General features: G+C 31.8%; 1 long non-coding RNA gene across 1 annotated transcript; it reads right to left on the bottom strand.

Annotated features, from left to right (window-relative positions):
* Window positions 1-24,066, bottom strand: LOC132936882 (uncharacterized). Its single transcript, XR_009663554.1, has 9 exons — window positions 24,038-24,066; window positions 23,775-23,816; window positions 22,101-22,154; window positions 19,287-19,325; window positions 17,350-17,397; window positions 12,709-12,747; window positions 9,610-9,633; window positions 9,197-9,211; window positions 1-18 (listed from the first exon to the last, which is right to left on the bottom strand). It is a non-coding gene; the product is annotated as an uncharacterized LOC132936882 (long non-coding RNA).
* Between the last annotated feature and the right edge of the window lie 291 nt (window positions 24,067-24,357).

Consider the following 24,357-nt stretch of genomic DNA (forward strand, 5'->3'; position numbering starts at 1 on the left):
TTTCAGGGGATCTCATCACTATATTAAGGTAATTAATTGATTACTGTTATGCATTATACACTATTAGAATATTTCAATAATTTTGTTTAGGATAGTTATTTTCATGACAAATAAAATACACCAATTTAATTTATAGAACTGTCGACAAAAATGTATTTATATTGAAACAAAAATGTGCCAAAAATAGTCGTATATTTACATTATACGTTATAAATGCTAGTTTTTATTAATTTTAGTAGGTTTGGTAACGTACTAGGTATAAAAATTATTGAAATACATAAATTATACATTTATTTACAATGTTCGAGCAAACAAAAAATCGTCTTTATTACTCATCATCAAATATTTCGTATAGACCATTTTCCCCACACATTACATACCTATAATAATATGGTTAAAGGACCATACAACACAAAAATCATAATTTTTTTTTTCTATTATTATTATTACGAATTCGCATAAACAAAAAATTTAAATAAAAGTTGTCAACGGTGATTCGTTCTATAGTTACAGCGTTTTAAAAATTACGCGTGACGTCATAAGATCCACCGCTGTGTATTCGGGAAAAATAGAATCATTATCGGTTATCAACCTGTTCGACCGTTAATATTATTTTATTAGTGAAAACAATTTTATTTATACCTAGCACCACGGTCTTATAATATAGCACGGACTTAATCGTATAATTATCTTATTCCGTACTCCATGGTATCTATCTAGTATCTACTTATGTCTTATAAATCTAAATTAATTAGTGATTCTGTCGATTTATTATCGCTTTTGATGAACATACGTATTACGTAGCTCTTGGATATTTTTTCAATATCATTATTTTGTTTCATTTTCACATATACTCGTATACTCGTGGTAAGTACCAACCAATTTCAAAACAATATAATTATGTACAAATATATTTTACTTTATTTTAGTCCTACTTTAACTGTTAGTAAATTTGATATCAGTTGACAGTTCTATTATTTATTTGTTTATTCCTCCTTATATACTTAGCAGTTAATGGGGTTTTATTTTATTTAGCATAGTATACCATTAATTATAATGAAGTTCTTATTATTTAATATATTTTGTCATTACTGTAATGCTAAAGTGGAAAATATTCATAATTATACCAAGGGAGCAATGTTGGTCGTACAAACTATATGTGAAAATAGACATATTTTCAAATGGACGTCTCAGCCATTATCTGATAAACGACTTGTACGAAACATTTTGAAATTAACGTAGATAATCGAAGTGGTAAATTAAATTGGTGCAAATATGGACAGTGCGTAGTTATGACGACGGATCAAGAAAGCGTCTGTTGTGAAGAAAGTGAAAAAGTAAAACAAGTTAGTGGAATAGCTGGTTGTGTGACAAACAATGTTTTATTCAACAAACTAGTTTTAGACAAAGATGTTTTAAATATTTCTCATCATAAAATGATTTAAAAGTAAAAAAAACAGAAAAAAAAAGTTTTGTGTAAAAGTGAACCCCGAAATAAAGTCTGGCGATACTTGGCTTACAAACAGTTTATTTCGTGGATAAATGCATGGACAACGATTGGAACGGGACATACGATAGTAATTCCATCATGTGTGATTTATAAAATAAGACAGACTTATTCAGAAGAATATGGTGTTTATATAGGATTTTGGCCCAACGATACTTCCTACCTAATTTCTGTATTTCTAATTACTCACCGTATGTACAAATATTTTGTTTTATTTTTTTAATACAATACTTCTATATAATATTATGATTCTAAATCAATTTAAATTTTTAACAACGTTTGTATACGTATTAGTTATAATAACAATAATAATAATAATCTATATATATAAAAATGGATTCCTATTTTTTGGTCATCGCATCACGCGTGAACGGCCGGACCGATTTTGCTAATTATTTTTTTGTTGTGTTCGTAATTTTCAGGAGAAGGTTCTTATGTAATAAGATTTTAGGAAAATATACCGGAAAAGTATAAAATTTGGATGTCAAAAAATACAACAGCGGCGCCATCTGTCCGATAAATAATAAACTAAATAATAATATATTTTTGTTTATTGTAAGGTCGCTATTGGTTATCTATACATATAAAATCAAAATAGTTACTCAGTTACTGATCGCTGTAACTCAATAACTACTGTAGTAAACCCAAAAGCCATTATATTATTTTAAATAAAATAAGTAAAATAATAAATTATACATAGTATAATTTATGAGTAGAAACGTAGGTATTAATATAATCCTAAATAACAGGCAACATAGAGCAAAGGTGAAAACAACAAGTTGTTTCACCGAGTCACAAAATAGTGCAATTCAACAATATTATATATATGTATTAATACCCACAGCTATAATACGATATTAAACAATATCACGTAGAATAAATTATACATTTAGTATAATTTATATTGGGTAATATAGGTAGTAATATGCAATGTAAAATAGGCCTAAATAACAGGAAGTTGTTTTACCTACTCCCATCATAATGCAATTTGACATTACTAGGGAAGTAATATTAGAATATAGATATCACGCTACCAATACGTCATTGTTAGAACCCGCATAAATACGGCTAGAGCACCTACTATTACTTAGAAGATAGTCAGCCTTCGTCGTAGGTCTATCAAGCTTACGACAGTGCTTATAGTTATTTTGTAATTAAAACTTGTAATAATAAAGTGTTATGTAATTGTCATATTTAAAAAGTCTAAAAAGTGTTATTAATTATTTACCTATCTTTCTCAACCACGACTCAAGACGACAACGAACGTGCTACGTCGTTTAAATAATTATTGGATTAGTGTTCAACGTGTCCTTCACGGCGATCACTACACAAATTTGGTGTCAGGTGTGGGGTTTTTCGATATCGAATGAAAAAAGTTGATTTTTCCATATAAGTAATTCGAAACCCACCGACGAACCACGTTCAACGTCATCAAGAGTTTCACGCCGAATTGAACGAACAATTTGGTTTCCACATCAATCCAGCCGAAAAGGTCAGTTCAAGGGACAACGTCCACGGAACATACCAAGCCAGCAGAGCTTGTTCACGGAGTGCAGTCCAAGGAGGATTTCCAAACGAAACTAGAGCAGTTTCAAGGGACGCATTCTTCCACCTCCCGCCAGATGGACCAAGTGTAAGTTATTAATATTAAAATATACTTAGTCAAATCTGTTGTGAGTTAAGGTTGTATACTGTAGATGTATACAAGGAATAAAGGGTTAAGTACAGACGACCCAGAGTTAAAAGAACCTGAATCAGATTCAGTTTTAACGGATACAATAAATTCCGAGGGTTCTGATAGTACAGAAAACATTACAATCAATACGGGTGTGTTGATAAATTTGTATCAAACTATTACTAGGAGTTTGTTAGATACATCCGACACTATGGTTAATCAGTTAGATTTCATTACTGCCTTGATGTTCCTACCCGAATTCTCAGGAGGGAATGAAACGGACCTAGCATCTTTTATTTCGCAAAGTAAATTTGTATTTTCCAAAATACCCGATACAATGACACCTGATATTTTAGGTGCCGTACTCACCAAGTTAAAGGGGAAAGCTTTTGACGCAGTTAGGTATCGGGAGATTAGTAGTTGGGAAGAATTAAAATCGCATTTGGGAACAATATTTAGTACAACCCATTTATTACAATACTTTCGTGGGCAGCTAAATTCTATGAAGTTAGGTCAGTACGAATCAATAAAAGATTTTGCTCAACGTATCGAAAAATCGTGTCACGAATTGATACGGGCATTAACCATAGGAAAAAGCGCGGCAGAAGCAAAAATACACGCACAATCAGTACAAGAGCACGCGCTCAGCGTGTTTATAGGTGCAGTACAGGAACCCATTAAAATAATATTACTATCGCATAATGTTAGTAGTTTTGAAGAAGCCGTTTTACTTGCGATAGAACAGGAGGCCGTTTTTGCAAAAACAACAACGCCGACGAAACCTGAGTATAAAAGTAATTTTCGAAATAATACGCGGAACAATTTTAAAACCAATTTCAGAAAAACGGGGGATCGACTGAATGTCGATAAAAGTACAATCTAATGTTTTCGGTGCGACCGAATAGGTCATTACGCTAATGAGTGTAGGACTTTAGAGCAAAATATTTCAAACAAACCGGATATTAAAAAAGAGTATACGGGTCAGGTTAATTTCTGCAAATATTGCAAATTGAAAAATCACGACATCAGTGAATGTCGAAAATTAAGAGAAAGAAAAAATCCCGAGGGGGAGCCTTCAGGAAGTTCAGGTAATTCTACGATGCGTAAAATAGGCGAAATTAAAAATAACGTACGAATTATCACACCAATTAACGCCGAACACATTATATGTAGGTCTAAGGACTTTATACCTAGCGAAGGTAAATTTTTGATAGATAGCGGCGCGGATATGAATATTATTGAATTATCGATATTAAAAGAACATATAGTTGTTAATGAAGTTGAAAAACGACTCATAAAAGGAATAAGCGCGACTACAATATTAACTATAGGAACAGTAGTGATCGACGTGTTTATTAAAGACAAAAAGTTTAACGTAAAATTCGATATTGTCTATGACAATTTTCCTATACCTGAAGCAGGCATCTTAGGTATAGCATTTCTAAAAAATAATAAAGCTATAACTGATTGGGATAAAGGAGTACTAATTATACCCGAACCCATAGAGAACAAAGTCGAATCTATTATAATACCTGCGCGCGGTAATTGCGTGTTACAGGTTAAAGCCGATGAGATGATACGGTCTAATTTAGTAGCGATTAAAAAATATGCTATAAATGACGATGTTATAATAGCAAATAGTTTAAGCCCGGTGCACGACAACACCATAATAAGTAATATAATTAACATATCCGAACAATATTTTATTATTGACGAATTAACCACGAGTAATTTGAAATGGGAGCCATATACGGATAAGATTTTTTTTATTAATGAGGATCACGTGCCGGTAGATATGAGTCACCCGGGTCAAATAACATTATTAAACGATTCAATTAAAACTGATCATTTGAATAAGGAAGAAAAACAAAACATTATAAGCATTTGTAATGAGTATTCTGATATTTTCCATCTAGAGGGGGACCTATTGACTGCAACGGACGTTGTAACCCATAAAATAAAGAAACACATTTAACCGAATTAACGGGGGAATAGTTTTTTCTGGCTATAGACGAACTAAAAACATTTAGCAAAAAAAATGGAATAAATCAATTTTCCATTACTCGTTTTGAGGGGTTAACGGCACTTACCAACTTTGAGTGTATTAGAACCATGTTCAGGTACGTGTTCAAGGGAACCTAGGTATGTATAAAAATCTATACCGAGCAAAGCTGGACCGCAAAAGAGCGGGAGCGTATCATCGTAGAACATTTTGTGTGCATTTTCGGAATTCCGACTTCGATACTCACCGACTGTGGTACTAATTTTTTATCGGATATTTTCAAAAATATGTGCAAGCTATTAGATATAGAAAAATCTAGAACGACGCCGTGGCACCACCAGACGAATGGTTTTCTCGAACGGAGTCACGCCACTTTGAAATCATATTTACGTGGTTTTGTGGATAAGGACAACGACTGGGATAGGTTGCTAACATACGCGATATTTTGCTATAACACAACAGTTCATACGTCAACCTCGTATATACCGTACGAATTAGTATTCGGTCGGAAACCGAATATTCCGTCGTCATTTCAAAGGGAACCCGAAGCACAATACAATTATGATAATTACGTACTCGATTTAAAACGAATTATGCAGGAAGCGCATAAACTGGCACGCGCCAATTTAGTTAAAAAGAAAGAAAATAATAAGCATTACTACGATAAAAATTCACATGCGATTAATATACAAGTAGGGGACAAAGTCCTAGTAAAAGAGCATAACAAACGTAACACGTTGAGTAGAAATTGGAAGTACCTACTCGCGGTACACGATAACGAAAACATTACTATTAACAAAGGTCGTAAGGGTTACCGTATACATATCAACAATGTTAAATTGTTTTATGAAACCGAACTATGAGGAAAGCTATTCAATTTTTTGCATAAACTAGTAATATATATATACATATTAGTAGAGACAGGTATATATATATAGACATGTTTATAAACATAAAATACACATAGACAATACAAATACGTGTATCTAGTTTTATTTTTATTATTATTTTTTTTGTTTTATGTCCAATCCAGTCATATTATTATGCAGTTAATAAATGGCTGTACACTGGTGATGTCACAGTTACGATTCTCAGACAATCAATTGCCGCCAAGATCCGGTATCTATTACGAAAATATAGGTCCAATTAAAATTGTTACTAACACATGGGATTTGGTATTTTTTCTTGACACATCATGTTATACTGAACAATGGGACGTAATTGAAGACCATATGCACAAATTACAAACCCTATGTACTTAACTCGACGCGTACGGCACTACGTTAGGAGCATCAATAGGGTGTGAACCTTTATTAAGCCATGCGTTATTATTAAATAAAAAAATACTACAGCGTAAGCAATTACTACTAGACTCCGTCGAACTTAGGTGTCGCCGGGGGGTAATGCAATACGTTGCACAAGCAGCACAGGTACTATATGGGTTTTGAAATTGGGCATGCATAAAGAAATTTGAGTCCTCTATAGGTAAACTACGAGAAACAAAGGGGGGCCCAATAAACCTAGTAGACGAAAATCTTAGAATTTTAAAACTACAAGCGGAAACGTTCGAAGAACAATTAGGGTCACTAAAACTAACAACATCGAATTTAGTTAGTTTAACCAATGTCACTTTCCCGGAAATTAAATCGAATAAGCGATTCATAATGGTTAATCAGGCATTGGTAATACAAATGATGCGGGTAAACACATTCGTCGAGATATTACAAAGTGCTAGGTCAGGACAAATACATTCGAGTTTAATAAGTGCGAAAGATTTACTAGAACAGTTTAAAAACATTAAACTTATTCTACCTAGTGGGACCAATATGCCACTCGAGGTGCAATATAGCAATGTTTACGATTTAGTAAAGCTTGCAGATTTGACGGTATATTTTAATAATAATAACATTGTTTTTATTTTAAAGATTCCACTAGTGTATCAACATGTTTTAAGTTTATATAATTTAATACCACTTCCAGTGTGTATTACAGATAACAAAAAGAAATGTATGTATATTAAACCTAAGCACGATTTTTTAGCTGTAACAAAATCAAAGGAGCTCTACTCGACTTATGACAATTTTAATCCCACCATTTGTAAACCTGTCCACGAATTTTTGGTATGTCCCGAAACGCACCCTTTACATTCTAGGAGTATGAGACCAGTGTGTGAAATACTCCTAATGCAGGAGCCGCGAGAGGTACCAGACAATTGTGAGATACGACATATCGAAATGGCAACAACAGTGTTCCACAAATTAAAACAAAAAAACGAGTGGTTATATGTTACAAATAACGATTCATTATTCGTCACCTGCGATGGAGACCAAGAATCAAAGAACCACATATTAGAAGGAGCCGGGATAATTGCATTAAACGAAACATGCCGTTGTTATGCGAACCGAGACGTTCTCATTCCAGGACGCATAGCAGGAAAATCTCAGTATACTGATTTCATTCCAACATCGGTCATCAGAGACAGAGAGGAAGACAACAGCCAGAGGCAGTATGCCAAAACAATAGAGGCACATCATGTAAAAACAAACCAAATGCACGACATGAACGCAATAACTTATACTAAAGAACAAATCACGAACCAACGACAACATGAAGACCGGTACAATCAAATCGAAACAAAAATATATATATATGTCGTAATTGGGGGAGCTTCTATAATGATTATTATAACAATAAACATTATAATCGTCTGGTTCGTCAGACAGGAAACAACAAAATCACCACCACCCAGGCCATGGGAGTGTCCTATCATGATGGAAAATAAATGGACACAAACTCCAACACCAGAATCAACAGCGGAGGTCACCAACACAACACCAGAAACACCAGAAGTTGTTCCAGAGGAAGTGAGCGTAGTGTCCAACCTAATCTATCCCAAATTAAAATTCAACATGAATTAATGGGGGGAAATTTCTATACTATATTTTATTTTATTTTTTTATTTTTGGAAAGTCAGAGTAGTCACACTACACTACGCAACGTATGAACTTGAAATTTGGAATAGAGGTTCTTTTCATATTTTCACCGTGCAATGGGAATGGATTTGCCAAAATTCTCATTTTAAAGAGGTGCTCAAACGGGGACATTGAAGTTTACATTGGAAATTTTATTTTTATTTATCAATAGTTCCCATTGGTTACAGACAACAGTAGAAATTATTTGTGTTTATTTATTATCGGTTGCCATTGGTTTTTTTGGGCAGATTAAGTAACAAAACGAATTATTGAAAATTGACTACGAAGGTGATCGGTCAAAGAGTTGCCCTTTATCCACGATTCGACGTAGTCGGATTGCCTACGAGGGTGGCTGAGTTACACTTAATGCAGGCTGCAGCATGTTACACCCAAAAGTAGTTGAACAATCATATTTTTTTAAGATTTGCGTTTCTTTTACGGGTAATTAGGTGCTATAAAAATTAATTTACTATTAATATCGCTAGAAATATTTCAATACGTTTTCATTAACCGTTTTACTTGCCGATCACATTAATTGATAAAATTTAAATAAAAAATTCATATCATCGTCCGAAAACAAAATAAACAACCAATCACGGGCGAAGCTGTGACGGGTTGGCTAGTAAGTTAATAAATAATAATGATTAATATGTAATAAAATACATTGTTTTGTTACTCATATGAACCAGATGTTATTCGTCTTAAATAAACAATATCATAGCATAGTATCATATCAAAAAGATAATAATTTATTACATATTTAGAAAGATTAGTAATAGGCATGTGTACACGTTGCCGCCGCGAGTAGGATCTTATGACGTCACGCGTGATTTTAAAGACTTCGTAACTCGAAAACTATTGAACGCAGAAAAGTATTATTAGCACCATTTTTTTAGTATGATTTTTTAAATAAAAGTCAATGTCCTTTAAGAGGGTGTTACACCCAGATTGCATACTTACATGCAATATGGTTAAGTAATAAGCAGCACTAAAGCGTACTAAATTTAATACAATATTAAGAATCAAATTTGTGGACTTACAACGCAATATCCAGGCTATGTACAAATAATCATATATTAAAGAATTATAAATTATTACGAATTTGGTACAATGGTAAATTTTAAGAACAATTACATAATTATTTTAAATGGAAAAAAATGTTTATGTAATATTTCACAATTTTATATTAATAGTGTATTATAAACTATAATAATATAAATATTATGTATTAAATATAAATCAAGAAAATGTACTCAAAAGCTAATGAATATATTAGTTACCACTTGGCATCCATGTCATCATATTATCATTAAAAATTATCTGACCATGATTGTCAATTTAAATTTATAGGAAAGAGAATAAATTAATAAATATATGAATATTAAATTTACTCAAACTATATAATTTATATGAATTATCATTGTAATTTAAAATAAATGTATTATTATAATACCCGAAATTCCACGTTTGCCAAAATCTGCAAATTTATAAATATAAATATTTGATGTGTAGATAAAATGTTATGATTTGAGGTAAATACTAAATACTACTCATAAAAATGAAATTATAATTAAATACCTTTCTTTTCAATATTTAAATTTTTTTTAAAAAACGCAACGTCTTGCCCCAAGAAATATTGTTTTAATTCAATTTTATGATAAGTATTTTTATTTTAGAACCAACATTGAGTGAGTTCTACTCAGACTGCGTAAATACGTTTTGTCAATGTCGTAAGTGTGTAAGACGGAGACAACACATGCGGGTGTGGCGTCCTCTTAATTTTAACAACAAAATATATTTGAAAACATTTTGACTTATGTCAGTACGTCACTGTTCGTGACTCAAATAATTATTATTAATTGTAGGTATATATTTTCTGCTGAAATAATAGTGATGCAACACAAAACTGAGTATTTAATATTATTAAAGTATACCTATCCAGTTAAGTCAATTAAAATAATAAATTGTATTAATAATATTATTTAAAATAAACCCATTGTAACTTGTATTTATAGTTTACTAGCTGATCTCGTGCATTCCGTTGCCCGTTAAACGTACAAACTCTATATGACTCAAACTTTGATCAATTCTTTATTTTAATATTTTAATATTCGGTGTATGGTGTTCAAAATTATCTGAACTTTTCTGTTGCCCGGATAAAAAATTCTGATTCACAGCCCCTTTTTGGCCAAAACTTACCGTTCCTTTTTCGGCCATTACTTACAGTTTTCTTTAAAATTTACAATTATAGTTTATAACAACTGAACTTTAAACATGTGATTTTTTGTATTCATTATTACCTACAACTAGAGATGTGGATTTAACGTAAAACATTTTTTTGGTAAATTTACCAAATTTACGGTAAAATTTGTAAATTTTTATTAAAATTAAATTTATAGTGTACCTGTTGAATTTTTTCACAATATTATGTAAAGTAAGCAAGATAAATATAAAATAAAGTATTAGTTTTTAATTCCTTCATTAAAAATAACGATTAGTAATTAATAATTATAGTAAAATATAAAATAAAAATAAATCGCGGTAACCACATACACCATATCACAATAATTCGTATCACGTAACTCTCTTTATCATTTTATAAAAATCCTGATTTGTATTATAATCCTAATATCTTAATAAAAAATACAATAACATACAAATAAAGTAAATCTCAAAATTCTTGTTTGAGTTCTTATTTAAATATATATTTTTCTATTATATAGTTTAAAATGGAAAATGGCAATGTTGCAGAGTTTTTTATGCTCAATCGTGTCCGTTTTCTTTTGTATTCCGATTTCCTTTGATACGCCGACAATTTGGCTCAATCGTGTCGCAGAAAAGATGTTTTATGCTCAATCGTGTCTCAGCCACCACCCGGGGGTTGATCAATTCCTTTTTTAAATGAACCTAAAACGTATTCTCAGACCTACAAAATATACACAGGAAATTTGATCAAAATCGTTCGAGCCGTTTCGAACGAGTTCAATCACTACCACTGTGACACGAGAATTTTATATATTAGATATACAGACATACAGTGTGATCACGATAAGTGGAAACACTCAATAACTATGTGCAGGCTTCATATATATCAATTCTGCTTTTTTGACTAACTTATTAACATTATTATACACATTTTCAAATAATTAGACTATTTTTGTGACAGTTAATTTTACGAATGTGCACAATAATATTTTTTTTTAATCGCATGACTTATTTATGACCACAAATTATTTTTTTTTGTATTATTTAATGAATTTTAGTGGTTGAATTTCTATTCTAAGTTAAAAAAGGGCCGAGTTTTAGTAATCTGATTTTATGTTATTTGCGTCGGTGTAATTGATTATGAAATACGTATTTAATAATAATAAATACGTAATAATAAAAATATCCATGCAAATCAGATTACTATAACTCGGCCATTTTTTAACTTAGAATAGAAATTCAACCACTGAAATTCATTAGAAAAATACAAAAAAAAATTATTTGTGGTCAAAAATAGGTCATGCCATTAAAAAAATAAACATTGTGCGCAAGCGTAAAATTAACTGTCACAAAAATAGTCTAATTATTTGAAAATGTGTATAATAATGTTTATTAGTTGGCCAAAAAAGCAGAATTTTATTGAAATATATGAAGTCTGCACATAGTTATTCAGTGTTTCCACTTATCGTGATCACACTGTATATTGACAAAAAATAATAATACAAATCAACAAGCATGCCCGATTAACCAAATTCGCGGGTTGAGATTAATGAGTATATCGAATTTTTCAGCAGAGCGATTCTTAACATTAAAACCCAATATCTTTTTTCCGGTTATCTTATGAATTTAACCTACATTTTAATGAATAAATAAATACAATTATTGTAAGATACATTGTTAATATTAAGTATTAGACATCCACACATTTTATAAAACCAAAAAAACTGGAAAAAAAGTGAAGGAAATTAAATAAATTTATGCAAAAAAACAATTTTTGAAAAAATTGGATTTAGAACCTTTTCATTAGCCCACTCAATAGTAACCAATATATAATACACTATTATTATTTTAATCTGCAACAATAAACTAAATTATTATTTAATTATTATTAGTATTATTAGTTTATTATTATTATTGATTCCCTGAATTCCTCTGATACCATCGAATTTATCGTTCCAATTTAAACGCCTACAATTTTCGGTAAAGATATCTTTTGCAATGACCATTTATAAATCACATTGTCAAACTTTAAACGTTGCAGGCTTAGAATTGAGCGTTGAGTGTTTTTCACATTGTCAATTATATGTTGCTCTTAGTATTTAGTATTTATATATTATTTATTATTAAAAGATGTCTAGAAAATGTTATTAAAAATACACCCGTGCAATTCCAATTCTAATTCTAATTTATATGGTAAAACAACGTTTGCCGAGTCAGCTAGTATATATATATACTAAATCAAATCATACCATCCTATGATATGTTGGTTAACATGTAATTTATTAATATGTACTTAAGTTGAATTATTTACGATGTTATGATTTTATATTTAATTATTTATACTCACTGCGTTTACGACAATAATCAATTGGTCTATAAAGGTTGTCTGTAAATAAGTTAAAAAATAAATACAGTAGGTATTCAGTAGGGTTGTTTTTTACGTTTGTTCTTATTTCATGTTACGTGGTTTGGGTAGGTACTCATGAAAATAATTACTGGACTTAATTTTTTTACTTTGGGTATAAATTTATTTAGCTGACGCAAACATAACTTGAAATATTACAATTAATAATACGGAATAACTTGGAGGGTCGAACGACGTGCACTCGGTTGCGCGATACTATGTCGACTGACTTACAATAGTTTAATCGATCCGGTGTCCCGGTCGAGTCACCGATAACAGTACAACCGATAATAATAATATATAATGAGTAGTGACCGAACATGCCGCCCACCTTGGAACATTAAGTTTCAAAATTTTCTTATAGTTATTTTACATTATCCTGCACATTAACATACATATTGTTATACAACTAACAGCTTATACCTGGCATAAAAAATAAAAAATACATATGTAATAGGCGTGGATACACAAAAAAAAATAAATCATGACATATAATTACTATAAATATTAAATAATTCCATTTTTTTTTTTTTTTTTTACTGTTGTTCGAGTGGTGAATTGCCCTCGAAGGGAAGGGGACATAAATAACGAACTGCCCGGGAAAATTCGCCTTTGCAAGTTCGCACCTTGGCCACCCGTACTTGCCCATTGGAACCTTGAATGACCTCGACTACCCTGCCCATGGACCATTGGAGCGGAGGCACATTGTCGTCGCGCAGGAGCACGACCGTACCAACTCTGAGTATAGGGCCGCTGGAGCTCATCCATTTTTTCCTTTCCTGGAGTTGCGTTAGATAATCCCTCGTCCAACGGGCCCATAACTGTTGCGTGAACTGCACAACTCGTCGCCATCTCGACAACCGATTGGTCGGGACATCTCTCTCATCACGATCGGGTAGCGAAGTTAATGCGTCACCAATAAGAAAGTGGCCGGGGGTGAGAACGGATAAATCGGAGGGATGTGAGGACAAAGGAGTTAGAGGTCACGAATTTAAAATTGCCTCCACGCGTATTAATATAGTGTTCAACTCTTCAAAGGTGAGTGAGGCATTGCCTAGTGTACGATATAAATGAGCTTTCAGCGACTTCACAGCCGCTTCCCAAAGGCCACCGAAATGTGGTGACCTCGGTGGTATAAAGTGCCACTGAATACTTGATTTGGATAATGTGTCTTGAATACGCTCCTGATGTTCCATAGATTGAAAAAGTGCTTGCAATTCTTGGAGTTGACGGTTGGCGCCCACGAAATTAGTTGCATTATCGGAATAAATGTCCGTGCACAGTCCGCGTCTATCACAGAACCGCTGCAACGCATTAAGAAACGCTTGAGTGGTCAGGTCGCCTACCAATTCTACGTGCACCGCCTTAGTAATAAAACAAACAAATAAGCAAGCATATGCCTTATTCAATGGAGCATTCCGCCTTAAACTGGACTTGATCATAAATGGACCCGCCAAATCTACACCTGTCTTTTTGAATGCCCGCGGTGTAGGCCGTACACGAGCCTCGGAAAGATCACCCATGATAGGCTGTACGACAGCAGGTCTATATTTAAAACATTTTATGCAGCGATGTACAACGCTACGCGCAATACTGCGTCCGTTAAGTGGCCAGTATTTTTGACGAACCGCGGATAATGTAGCCTGTGGGCCACCATGCATTAATCTATCATGTTCGTGTATAAATATTAATTTAGTTAAAACATTTTTTGCAGGCAAAATGATCGGATGTTGCTGCGATTCATTTAGAGTGAGTGCATTTCCTAGGCGACCGCCCACCCTGATCAAATCATTTTTATCTAAAAACGGATGCAGGCGTAACAATGCACTTTTTGAGCTTACTTGGCCTGATTTACGTAAGTCTTTAATCTCACCTGCAAAATTACTAGCTTGCACTAACTTTATAATACTATTCGCAGCCTTGTCGATTTCATCTGCCTGAAGCGCACCAATTAAATTTTCTTTCTTCGACGCATTATTAATAAATCGTAGGCAAAATGCAGTAACGCGTATTAGTTTCGTTAGAGATGAGTATCTTTCTATGATCGACAAATCATACCTGTCTGTAATTACGTGAGATACCGTTCGCGCTTCTAATAAAACTTCGTCCGCTCTACTATAGATATTATTTTCTTTCGGCCAATCAGAAACATCTTTGTGCAACCACATAGGTCCCCTCCACCACAAATTTGATTCACCGATTTTTGTAGGACAACAGCCGCGCGAAACTATATATGCCGGGTTATCCTTGGTGCTGACGTGGTGCCACTGCGAAATCGACGTAGTTTCATGTATTTCGCCAATGCGGTGTGCAACAAATGTTTTCCATCTTGCCGATTACGACGATATCCAAGATAAAACGACGGTAGAGTCAGACCAAAAATATTTGTGCTCAATTGGTATAGATAAACTCGTCGCGTACTTGGCCGCCAGCCGCACTAGTAGGACGGCGGCTAATAGCTCTAGACGTGGCAAGGAAATTGTTTTTAATGGTGCGACACGCGATTTCAAACAAATTAAATTAGTTATGACCTCACCATTATAGTTTTTTACGTGGAGATATAGACAAGCGCCATATGCTGTAAGTGATGCGTCCGCGAACCCATGTAATTGTATATCCGCAATGTCACCATCACCCACGAGCGAACGCGTAATTTTTAACGTGTTTAAATGTATTAAATTTGCACGGCACTTGCGCCACTCGCCTTCAATTTCTGTTGGTAACGTTGCATCCCAATATACCCGCGTTTGCCATATTTTTTGCATTATGATTTTAAAACAAATTATTACAGGGCTTATTAAACCAAGCGGATCGAAAATTGCGGCAATCTCGGACAATATCGCGCGTTTTTTTATTGTACATTAACACCTTGTATTGATATGCATCAATGTCTTTATTCCAATAAAGTCCCAAAATGTTTGTAACATTTTCCATATACTGCAAATTTAAGTCATTGTTGGCACTTGGTACTGCATCAACACCAAGCAACAAGTCGGGATCGTTGCTCGACCATTTACACAGCTCTAGACCAGCGCCCCTCAAAATCGTTATTAGGTCATCGCGTAATCTTAATGCAGACTGTTTTGACATAGCTCCGCTGAGAAAATCGTCTACATAGAAATCACGACTTAGGGCCTGACAGGCTTCGGGAAACTTTGACCACTCTTGTTCGGATAATTTTTGTAAACAGGCCGTTGCCAGGTATGAAGCGGTGACTATGCCATACGTAACAGTTTTTAGTCGATATATATTTAGTGGCTGGCTTGGGTCTTCACGCCACAAAATGCGCTGGAAATCACGTTGGCTTTCCGACACCCAAATCTGCCGGTACATTTTTTTTATATCAGCTGTGAATACGTATTTGTGTATACGAAATCGCGTCATTATAGAGACCAAATCCTCTTGTACGGTGGGTCCCTTTAGAAGCACATCATTTAGACTTACGTTAGTACTTGTTCTCGCCGACGCATCGAAAACCACGCGCAGTTTGGTACTAGTACTGCTTTCGTTGCGAACTGCATGGTGCGGTAAATAAAAACTTTTATCATCTGGAATCGTGTTTTTCGTAACTTCCATGTGTCCAAGTTCGGAGTACTCTTTCATAAATTTGCTATATTCTTCCTTGAGCTTGGTATCGGTTTGAAATCGTCGTTCTAATGATAACATTCTGCGAAGGGCTACGTCATACGATTTTCCTAATCTAGGAGCATTGTCACGAAAAGGTAGACCTACTGTAAAACGCCCGTCTTCACCACGCTTTACATTTGACTTGAAATGTTGTTTACACCTTTTTTTCCTCTAGTGTGTATACGTTGCAATTCTTTACCTCCTCTAAGCGCCAAAATTCGGCAATTTGATTTTCTATATTTGCGAATTCGGACATTACGCTCGTATATAATGAAAATGTTGAATTTTCGGCTTGATTTGTTGGCGAAGGGATGGGCCCCGCGATAACCCAACCTAAACGAGTGCCCTGGAAAATTGGCCTCCGTGAAACTGTCTGAATTTGCTCTTTAGTTAGTAATTCAAAATATATTTCGGCGCCTAAAATGATATCTACCTTTTTAGGCACGTGGAAAGATGGATCCGCCAAGCTTATATCCACCGGGACCTTCAGTTCTGTCAGATTGTCCGGCATCAACGGTAACTTGCTCGTTAAATTGGGAAGTGCGAAAAATTCCAAATTTAATGAATAGTCGTATATACGCGATTTAATAGTAGTTGTTACTTTGTACGTTGACGTATGCGATGCATCATTAATGCCGATTATTGAACACGATGACTTTATTCGGTTTAAATTTAAACGACGGGTCAATGACTCGGTCATAAAATTGTGCTGCGATCCACTGTCCAGTAACGCACGGCACAAAACCGGTTTATATTGACTGTCGAATACAAGAATCTCGGCCGTCGATAACAATACCTGACCTACTTCACTATTTTGACGTGCATGATTGCAATGCATTGTAAACACAAATATATAATTTTGTTAAACTATTGTAGTGAATATAGTTAACTACTTTCTACTACGAATTATGTATGTAAATAATAATAAAAACAATGGAATAGAACAATAATACTTACTTTGAGATTCCATCTCAAAGTTATCATTGAAGAATTTAGTTAATAAAACTAGAAATTAAAATAAAAAATAAATTGTAAATTATATTTATAACATTTATTATCTAACCTATCTATACATGTCCCACTATGCAACGGAAGTTACAAAACATTGATACTATGGTGAATTTTGGTTTCTCCGAAATTTTAAATACGAAAATCTTTAAATACTCTTTTTTAATATGACATTTTTAGGAATTTGGGGGATAATATCAAAATGTGGGAATTCAAATCTGTTTTCAGAATTCTCGCCATAAAACTTATACATCTGTTTTTACTAATACATGGAGGTTTGGACAATTATGGATCTTTTAAATATAAGAATTATTTGCAGGAGATAAAATATGTAATAAAACGGGGAATATATCCTCTCCGAAAGTTATGTAATACAATATTAAAAAAACAATAACTATTTTTGTCTACACAAAAATAAATTACCATTTCAACATTTAACTTTAACATTAAAATTAATTGACAATACAACTTCTTCTTTGTATTATAAACTAATAAATTATGCACTTTTTGAAAATATTATTTTAATGATTTATATATCTATTTAAACAACTAACAGTTACAATTGATGTTTTATTCTATTTTATTTGTATTCCTTTTATTTAATGTGATTCAATATGTATCCTTTTAAAAATAGCTATATACACATTGTACTGAGTAGTGAACTGTGTGAAATTGGCAACTGACATGGTGAGCAGTCCGCTATACAGGGTGATTCATAAAGCGTAAAACACTCATTATCTCAAAAAGTATTAATGTTTTTGAAAATATTTTTTTACATAGTTTCAAGTTGTTAAAAAAAACTAAGTTTTTATTAAAAAATTATATTTTTAAATATTTTTTATCTATATATTTTTTTAAGTTTTTACTTTTGGAATGACAGCATAGAGTTATAAATTCATATTCCAAAGCAGAATATTTTTCTAAGTATTTTGATTCATAAAAATCTAATTTAGGGCGAGTAGTCTATGAGGTATAAGCATTTAAAATTTAGATGAGCGGAGTGGAGTGGTATGGGGTTACCCCGCAAATGTGTATCCACAACTCCGCTTGTCTAAACCTTAAATACTTATAACTCATAAACTACTTGACCTAAATTCGATATTTATGTATTCAAATACTTAGAAAAATATTCTGCTTTGGAAAATGAAATTAAAACTATGCTGTTATTCAAAAAAGTAAAAAACTTAAAAAATTATAAGGATAAAAAATATAATTTTTTAATAAAAATGTTCTTTTTTTAACAACTTGAAACTATGTTAAAAAATATTTTCAAAAACATTAACACTTTTTAAGATAATGAGTGTTTTACGCATAATAAATCACCCTGTATGTCTTATTTAATACATTTGTATTAATATAGGATATAATATACCTAACATATTTACAAAAAAGGAAAAGTTTTTTTTTTACAAAATGATATGCTTGTTGTTGTTAATAATATTGTAAAACCTTATAATGAACTTTGAACATCAAATTAATTTGGTTGTTCAACAGTTTGATAAATCAACTTCCATTCTTATGAGACCTATTATAGACTATGAAATATAATAGATTCTAAAAAAGTGGATACATTATTATCGTCAAATAATTTTTTTGATAATTCAATTTAAAAGAAATAAAATATAAATCCATCCAAATAACAGATTATAAAGCTATCATGACATATTTACGCCTTTCATTGCATAATAAATACATGTAACTGTGTACCTATTATTTAACTGTTATTATTATTATAATTATTTTTTATGCATTTATTTATTTTGTGAAATAATTCATCATGTTGTAGGTATACTTTGTAAAATGTATGTAATTTATGGGTTCATCGATGTAATAGATTTCTTTTTAAACATTTAACTATTTTAATTTATATTTTCTTAGATAAATACCTTCTTTTTCGGTCATTTCATGTGATCCATCCACAAAACCTATTCATGACAAAAATAATTATTGATTTATACACCGTGAATATTTGATCATAAAACATTCTATATTTCAAAAAGTATTATTTTTTTCGAAAATATTTATTTACATAGTGTCAAGTTGTTAAAAAACTACGTTTTATTTAAAAAATTCTATTTTAAAATATTTTTATCATTATAATTTATTAAGTTTTTTACTTTTTTAAATGACAACATTGAGTTTTAATTTCATATTCCAAAGCATAATATTTTTCTAAGTATTCTGATTCATAAAAATTGAATTTAGGACTAGTAGATTATGAGTTATAAGCAAGGCTAGGATTTATATGCAACAGCATATTTTGTTTGCAACTTCTGATTATTGATTTTGTCAGTAATGTCAACGAATCACCTCATCCGATCTCTGTTTTTCAATATTTTATTCTCAACCTGTATAATATGTCTAAAAAAATACAAGATAAAAAGCATTTTTTTACAAATAGTTTAATGCAATAATTTGAAGTAAAATACAAAATCAGAGATCAATGAGAGCTGTAGGAAGTCTTCTTCTTTCAGATAAAAAATATAATCATCAAAACCTGACAATTCTACAAAGCTTGAGAGTTCTTCCCGTAAAGTCATTTTTTTCAATATAATATACCATATTAACCCCTCTAAATAGGTATCGGGTAGTAGATTAGAGTAAAAGTCTTATAATTGAAGTGGCAACTAAAATATAAAATTTTATTTTCAAATTTTATTGAATTGTGGAAAATTTGAAAAACTGACAACGTGACCCTTAAGACAAACAGCCGATGTATTTCTGATGTATTTCAACAAATAAAAATTTTTTTTGTAACTGTATTTTTGTGTTTATCTCATAAAAATTTAAATGCATATTTTTGCATATTTTTTATTTTCTGTGGTGATAATTGATAGACAAAACGTTAGAAATTAAAATATCATTTTTAGTAGTTTTTCCTGTGGTATTAAATAATTATTAAGAAAATCGAAAAATGACCTTTCTAATGTACCATCCTGGTCCAATTTTCCAAAAGATACGGAACTAAATGTTGAAATTGCAGTACTCTAACCACTAGATTCTTCATTCCGCTCAGAATTTAAAATATATATAACTAATATTGTTTTAATGTTAAAATACAATGTCTAATAAATAAAATATTATAATAATAAATTATATAATGCGTTAAAACAGTGTTTAAGCACATATAATATATAGAATATTTATTGGAATAGTAAAAGAATGTATCAACATGACATTATGTGTATGTGATTTTTGATGTTCCATACACATTACTTGAACACATTTGATTAGCATTGTGACATGTGACAACACATCTATGTTTCAAAAGATGTGCTTAATAAAATGGTGTTTCTTTGTTATTAGAAATAACATGGCAGGTATTGCAGTAATACTATTTGTACACGCTTGCGGCATGCAACTCACATTAAATTTTACATGTTCCAATAAAATATTAATGAAATGTTGATACATATTATATTATGTTGTACTATATTATGTTATTTTTGGTTGCACAAAATGTTATATGGGTACCTACCTAACAAAATTCAGATAAGTCAAGCTATACATTTCATGGAGAAGTTGTTTTCATTTTTTCGGCAATACTGTAGATTACTTTGATTACGACCGTTGTATATTAAAAAAACATCGTATAGAAGTTGTTTAAAAGGTTTTGATACGTTAATTGTTCTATAATGTATCTTAACTCCATCACTGCCAATTAAATTTAATAAATTTGCTGTCTATACTATTGATGGCTTTGACGTTATTTTCGAATTAAGCTTAAATATTAAGCTTTAAGCTTTACCGTTTTCCTCAACTAATTTATAATAAATGATCAGCAACATTTTCTGTTTATTTTTAATTTTTTGGCTAATAGAATTCCATGATAATCCAGCGTTTACTTTTATCTTATTTGATCAAGAAAGTTAAGTTAGAGAAATATTTAATATTAAGCTTGTTCACAATATAAATTAATTTATGAAACGTAATTACACTATACTTCTCTCTCGCCGTACTAGAAACAAACGTCGTTTTTCTCTCCATTATGTTGGCTTGACGATTTTGGATTAATGTCGCATGGGTACCTACATAATATGTTTAATATCTATGCAGCCATCATGTAATTATAATAGTATTATCACAATAATCATCACGTAGGACGACGATTGACACAAGATATACAGGACGTTACTCAACTAAGTTTATTTTTTGATGCACGAAATATTAACGATTTTGCCATAGTAAGAATTAAAGTTAGCGCATTTGCATTATATAGTCGGAAGAATAAAAAGTGGCCGCTAGCAATTTGATAGTATATCTAGAAACCTTTTGTTTTTTTTTCAAAAACAGGTGTTCTAAAACTCGTGTACAACATCATTCTAATACATTTCAAAGTACAAACGTATTATTTTGCGAAACCATCACAACAATTCACCACCAGAAACGCGCGAATCAGCGGCCACTTTGTTAACCACGCTTGGAGGTTGGAGCGTTAGAAGCTTTTCTCCTATCGTTTATCTGCTGTTTTAAATCAAAATGTTCGCGCACCACCCTTGTTATGTATGTACATAGGGTCGTTGAGTAACCTGTAAATAATAATCAGTGCGTAGGACGCAAAAACAAAAGTTGATTAAAAGAAAATTACAATGGTTGCAGTAGCATCATCCATGCTTGATTTCTTTATCAGAAAAGTGTGTTTATTAAAATCGTAAACTATAATACGGTGGTAATTTAGTATAATAATGGCAAATACTCACCTACAAATGCAATTCCTTTGCTTTCCAAACTGTTCCTATATTCATTTAAATCTTCTGGTATAGTAAATTTTTCATGATAACCATCCATACAAGTGATGATTGACAACAAATTCATGAAATATAAACTTGTTATAAAATATAATATTATTATCATATTATTATATTATAGACATTTTACGGTAAGCATGAACTAAGATAATATAGTGTAGAAACGACGTGGTTGGTCGGTGTGGGGGTACCAATTCGGTTTTCGTACAGATTTTGTATGGTAGGGGAAATTGGCGGATCACTCTGATCCTAGTGCAGAATTATTATAATTAGAATTTTGGTATAGGGATTTGCATAAACGTTTATATATAGGATCATAGACAAAAATTTAAATACATAATATATAGGACTACGGGAATTATACGCCGGGATAAGACAAGTTACTGGCACTATAGCCTCCCAATTTCCCTTTAAACGGAATTTCCGTACGCAAACTGGGCCACTGATACGAGTGCTGTTTCCTGTCCATATTATCTCAGTTCATGACAGTAAATAACTCCATATCGGGTTATACCTCCTATGGGATCTACGATTTTATCATTTTATCATTTATGAATACATAATTATAGAGGAATGTACATAGATATTAAGTGTCATAAACTAGTTTTACATTTAAATAGTAGTAGACTTGTGATTTTATATATAATTAATATATTACATTCGACAACTAAAATTATTACAAGTGTATATAGCGATACAGTAGCATTGACGATAAATATAACGATTCTTTTGCTATACAATAGTGGTTTTGGATCATCGTTGTATTACACCAAATCACAACTACTTGGACTTAGAAGCAAAAGGAGACATATTGGTATTTTTAAAACCTACTTTTTCATAGATGCATGATTATTGATCAGTGCTCTAAAATCCAAACTCACATCCATCCTTGCAGGACCATTTCTTAAAGTTACCCATAACTAATAAATGCTAAATCGATAAAATATACAAACTTATCATATATTTGATATATACTATTTTTACAAGTAAGTGTAATTGGATAGACTAATGACAGTGGATGATACGAAAGATTAAATGTACTATTACTAGTATGAAATAGCCAATTCTAGGTCACCCACATAATTACCCCTTACTCATACACTACACTAGCCCCACAAACAAACCTATCTGCAGAAACTGCGCTACACCCACCTACCCCTGTAATTAACAATAGTGTAAGTTCAAAAATAAAAAAGTACCTATGTTAAAAACAATTCTTTACAAAGTTCTAAATAGCCACGTGGAACTTTTACCATTTCATCATCCATTAATCACAAAACCGGATGATATGAATCATGAGAGTTTTCGAAAAGAAGATCTTGATAAAAATTGGTGTGCTGAAGAACGATGCATAAAGATTGTTTTAAGATTTGAATTAATGATCAAAGAAAAACTAAAAGAATTATGTGGAGAATTCTGCAGGAAGGGAATCATAATCAGAAACAAAATAAAATGACCGAAACATCATCACAATATGTGAATATGTAAGCTAAACATTTTAAAGTTTTCTTAAAAATGCTTTCAAACGTATAATATAATATTGTTGTATACAACTAACCCGTATAAAAATTATTTACAAATTTAAAAATTGTAATTTATAGACAATTATCACTTTAAATTACTTACTAAATTGACGTGCAATACAGAAGTTTACGAATCCAGAACTATCTATAGGTAAGTACATATAAAATATCATAAATATATTGGTACTTGATGCTTATTGACCAAATGTTATACCAATCATTATAAAATAGTTTTCTTATTTTATCCAAATTATATAATAAAAGTTGTAATAATCTTTAATTGACAACACATCATTATTAAAAATAACTACTATATAAGTTTTTGTTATCATAACACATATAACATAATATATGTTATGTACATACCCGAAAGCCCCAACTCCGACAAAATATCTGTTAAACATGTACATCATAAAAAATATTATATTAACCAAGTTAACTGATTGAAATGAAAGCCAAATATTTTAGTCAAATATATAATGATCTAAAAATAGTTAAGTTGGTTCCAACTCTTGTAAAGCTAAATTCAAACTGCCCAATGTCTGTTTTTACAAAAATCATGTGGACAACTGGAGCAATAGGTAGGTAACCTCTCTGATATCTTACTGTGGGTCTGTAGAATGTATTGAACGTACCTTGTCATTGAGTACCTAGGTACTAGGTCTAGTGGTAACGATTGTGTGAAA

This window comes from Metopolophium dirhodum, chromosome 1 (assembly GCF_019925205.1).
Source record: "Metopolophium dirhodum isolate CAU chromosome 1, ASM1992520v1, whole genome shotgun sequence".
In the NCBI taxonomy this organism is placed as follows: Eukaryota; Metazoa; Arthropoda; class Insecta; order Hemiptera; family Aphididae; genus Metopolophium; species Metopolophium dirhodum.